This window comes from Trichechus manatus, unplaced genomic scaffold, assembly GCF_000243295.1.
Source record: "Trichechus manatus latirostris isolate Lorelei unplaced genomic scaffold, TriManLat1.0 scaffold00160, whole genome shotgun sequence".
NCBI classification, from domain to species: Eukaryota; Metazoa; Chordata; class Mammalia; order Sirenia; family Trichechidae; genus Trichechus; species Trichechus manatus.
Window position 1 is genome coordinate 5,274,989 of NW_004444096.1, and position 5,264 is coordinate 5,280,252.

Here is a 5,264-nt window from a genome sequence, read left to right on the forward strand (position 1 = left end):
CTAGAATTTTGTTGAGAATTTTTGCATCTATATTCATGAGAGATATTGGTCTGTAATTTTCTTTTTTTGTGACGTCTTTGCCTGGTTTTGGTATCAGCGTTATGCTGGCTTCATAGAACGAATTTGGAAGTGTTGCTTCCTCTTCTATGCTCTGAAATAGCTTGAGTAGTACTGGTCGTTTAAGTGCTTTTTGTTGTAACTCAAATGCATCGTAATTCGGGGACTATCATAGCTTTACTTAGATAGACCTGTTCTTCATATGTAGGATTTTATATCACATATTTCCAAATGGGTACTTGACATTGTATTATATTGTATTTTATCGAGTGTTTGTTGAAAAAGTATTTGTCATTGAAAGTCAGAATAAGACAAATGCTTCTTAACGGCAAAAATTGTGAATTTTAAAGCTAGTTAAAGTTAATTTACCTGTGTGACATTGATTTTTAAAATCCTGGGGAAATAATTTATGATAGTCTCAACAGCATTTAGAACTATTAACCTGCCCCCACCTGAAATGATAGGATGACTTCACAGCTGGTTGTCCAGAAAGTATCCTCCCTTTTCCCTACAGCATCCAATTACTCCTCCCTTTTCCTTAGCAGAGCAGGACTTTGTTCAGGTATCCACCTCTTCCCCAAACAGCCTTGTGCTACAAGAGAAGATTATTCCAACCCCAGCTTAAGGGGTGGGCTGCACTAGCCTAGAACAGTGGTTCTTAAAATGTGGCTGAGGACTCCTGGAGGCCAAAGACGCTTTTCAGGGGTCTGTGGGTTTCTCCCTTTTCCAGCTAGATATCTGTGTGAGGCTGGAGATACATATATATACTTCTACCAACAGACTGAGTGCAGAAGCAGATATGAGAATCCAGCTGTCTTCTATTAAATCAAATATTAAAGTGATTTGCAAAAATGTAAAGCTATGCCGCTGCTCTCACTAAATTTTTTTTTTGGAAAATATAGCTATATTTCATAAAAACATATTACTTAAGCTTACATGTAATGGGTTTATTGGTATTTTAGAATTAATAAATATTTTAAATTTCTATCTTAATCTCTAATAGGTAAATAGCAATAGAACCCATATAAACGAAAGCCCTTTGGGATTCTCAATAATTTTTAAGAGTCTAAATGGGTCTTGAGATCAGAAAGTTTGAGAACCACCAGTCTAGGGTAATCCCATTCCCCTTGTCAGGGATTGGTTTGGGAATGTTCATGTACCCAGTTCTATCAAATGAGATAGGAGGGGAAATCTACTGGAGAGCATCTGGGAAGTTTTCCACTCCTAAGAAAAGCCACAGGAGGAGACACTGTCTCCTCTTCCTCTGGATACTGCTGTGTCCGAAGTGACGCCTGGGGTTGCTGCAGCCATCTTGCGTCTGATTTGTGGAGAAAGACACCAAACACGGCAGAGATGTTTTTAGATTTCATCATTCCAATGATTCAGTGAACATCTTTATACACGATATGTCTTTGCACATTTGTGTGAGTACTTTGGTGGAAAAAATATGGCAGAATAAACTCTTAGAATTGAAAGTGTGGGATAACAGGATATACGCATTTAAATTTTTAATATTTAACATTTAAAATTTTAATTTTGATAAGTTATCCTCCCAAAAGTTTGTACTAATATCAACTTCCACCAATATTTATTTAACAAGCACTTATATAAAGCTGACTATGAACTTGCTAGACATTGTTTTAAGCTTTTTACAAACACTAACTCACTAATAGTATATACGTGTCTGTCGGTTTGTCGTACTGTGGTGGCTTGCATGTTGCTGTGATACTGGAAGCTTTGCCACAGTATTTCAAATACCAGCAGGGTAACCCATGGTAGACAGGCTTCAGTGGAGCTTCCAGACTAAAACAGACTAGGAAGAAGGACCTGGCATTCTACTTCTGAAAAACTTTGCCAGTGAAAACCTTATGAATAGCTATGGAACACTGTCTGATACAATGCCAGATGAGCCCCTCAGATTGGAAGGCACTCAAAATACGACTGGGGAAGAGCTGCCTCCTCAAAGTAGAGTCGCCTTAATGACATGGATGGAGTCAGGTTTTGGGACCTACATCTGCTGATGTGGTATGACTCAAAATGGGAAGAAACAGATGCAAACATCTAACTAATAATAATTGGAACATAGACTATACAAAGTATGAATCTAGGAAACTTGGAAGTCATCAAAAATGAAATGGAACACATAAAGATCGATATCCTAGACATTAGTGAGCTGAAATGGACTGGTATTGACCATTTTCAAGCAGAAAATCATATGGGCCACTATGCTGGGAATGACAAATTGAAGAGGAATGGCATTGCATACACTGTCAAAAAAACATTTCAAGACCTATCCTGAAGTATGCTGTCAGTGGTAGGATAATATCCACATGTCTACAAGGAAGACCAGTTACTACAACTATTATTCAAATTTACACACCAACCACTAACACCAAAGATGAAGAAATTGAATATTTTTACCAACTTTTGTAGTCTGAAATTGATCAAACATGCACTCAAAATGCATTGATAATTACTGGCGACTAGAATGCAAAAGTTGGAAAAAAAGAAGGCTTGGTAGCTGGAAAATATGGCCTGGGTGATAAAAATGATGCCAGAGATCACATGATAGAATTTTGCAAGACCAGTGACTTCTTCATTGCAAATACTTCTTTTCGACAATACAAACAGCAACTATACACATGGACCTCACCTGATGGAATATACAGGAATCACATTGACTACATCTGTGGAAAGAGACAATGGAAAAGCTCAATATCAGTCAGAACAAGGCCAGGGGCCAACTATGGAACAGATCATCAATTGCTCATATGCAACTTCAAGTTGAAGCTGAAGAAAATTAGACCAAGTCCTCAAGAGCCGAAGTATGACTGTGAGTATATCCCACCTGAATTTAGAGACCATCTCAAGAATAGAATTGATGCATTGAACACTAATGACCGAAGACCAGACAAGTTGTGGAATGACATCAAGGACATCATACATGAAGAAAGCAAGAGGTCATTAAAAAGACAGGAAAGATAGAAAAGAAAAAAATAGATAGCAGAAGAGACTCTGAAAGTTGCTCTTGAACATCAAGCAGCTAAAGCGAAAGGAAGAAATGATGAAGTAAAAGAGCTTAACAGAAGATTTCAAAGGGCGGCTTGAGAAGACAAAGTAAAATATTATAATGACATGTGCAAAGACCTGAAGATAGAAAATCAAAAGGGAAGAACACGCTCGGCATTTCTCAAGCTGAAAGAACTGAAGAAAAAAATTCAAGCCTCCAGTTGCAATACTGAAGGATTCTACAGGGAAAATATTAAATGACGCAGGAAGCATCAAAAGAAGATGGAAAGAATACACAGAGTCACTGTTGCAAAAAGAATTGGTCAACGTTCAGCCATTTCAGAAGGTAGCATATGATCAAGGGCTGCTGGTACTGAAGGAAGAAATCCAAGCTGCACTGAAGGCATTGGCGAAAAACAAGGCTCCAGGAAATGACATGTTTCAACAAACATGCAGCGCTGGAAGCGTTCACTTATCTATGCCAGGATTTGGAAGACAGCTCCCTGGCCAACTGACTGGAAGAAATCCATATTTATACCCATTCCAGAAAAAAGTGACCCAACAGAATGTGGAAATTATCAAACAATATCATTACTATCACATGCAAGTAAAATTTGGCTGAAGATCATTCAAAAGCAGCTGCAGCAGTACATCAACAGGGAACTGCCAGAAATTCAAGCTGGATTCTGAAGAGGATGTGGAACAAAGGATATCATTGCTGATGTCAGATGAATCCTGGCTGAAAGCAGAGAATACCAGAAAGTTGTTTACCTGTGTTTTATTGACTATGCAAAGGCATTTGACTGTGTGGATCATAACAAGTTATGGATAACATTGTGAACAATGGGAATTCCAGAGCACTTAATTGTGCTCGTGAGGAACCTGTACATAGACCAAGAGGCAGTCGTTCAAACAGAACAAGGGGATACTGTGTTGTTTAAAGTCAGAACAGGTGTGCGTCAGGGTATCCTTTCATCATACTTATTCAATCTGAATGCTGAGCAAATAATCTGAGACGCTGGACTATGTGAAGAAGAACGGGGCGTCAGGATTGGAGGAAGACTCATTAATAACCGCAATATGCAGATGACAGAATCTTGCTTGCTGAAAAGTGAAGAGAACTTGAAGCAGTTACTGATGAAGATCAAAGATCACAGCCTTCAGTATGGATTACACGTCAACATCAAGAAAACAAAAATCCTCACAACTGGACCAATAAGCAACATCATGATAAACAGAGAAAAGATTGAAGTTGTCAAGAATTTCATTCTACTTGGATCTACGATCAACGCTCATGGAAGCAGTAGTCAAGCAATCAAACAACGTATTTCATTGGGCAAATCTGCTGCAAAAGATCTGTTTAGAGTGTTAAAAAGCAGAGATATCACTTTAAGGACTAAGGTGCACCTGCCCCAAGCCATGGTGTTTTAAATCGCCTCATGTGCATGCAAAATCTGGACAATGAATAAGGAAGACTGAAGGATTGGTGCCTTTGAATTTTGGCGTTGGTGAAGAATGTTGAATATACCCTGGACTGCCAGAAGAACGAACAAATCCATCTTGGAAGAAATACAACCAGAATGCTCGTTAGAAGCAAGGATGGCGAGACTACATCTCACATACTTTAGACATGTTATCAGGAGGGATGAGTCCCTGGAGAAGGACATCATGCTTGGTAAAGTAGAGGGCCAGTGAAATATAGGAAGACCCTCAACAAGATGGATTAACAGAGTGGCTGCAACAATGGGCTCAAGCATAACAATGATTGTGAGGATGGCTTAGGACCGGGCAGTGTTTCCTTCTGTTGTACACGGGGTCTCTATGAGTTGGAACTGACCTGATGGCAACAACAACAACAATGAACATTCTGGCAACAAACACCAAAATTCAAAGGCATCAATTCTTTGGTCTTCCTTATTCATTGCCCAGCTTTCCTAGGCATATGAGGCAGTTGAAAACACCATGGCTTGGGTCAGGTGCACCTTAGGCTTCAAGGTGACTTCTTTGCTTTTCAACACTTTAAAGAGGTCTTTTGCGGCAGATTTGCCTAATGCAACTCGTCTTTTGATTTCTTGACTGCTGCTTCCATGGGTGTTGATTGTGGATCCAAGTAAAATGAAATCCTTGACAACTTCAGTCTTTTCTCCATTTATCATGATGTCGCTTATTGGTCCAGTTGTGAGGATTTTTGTTTTCTT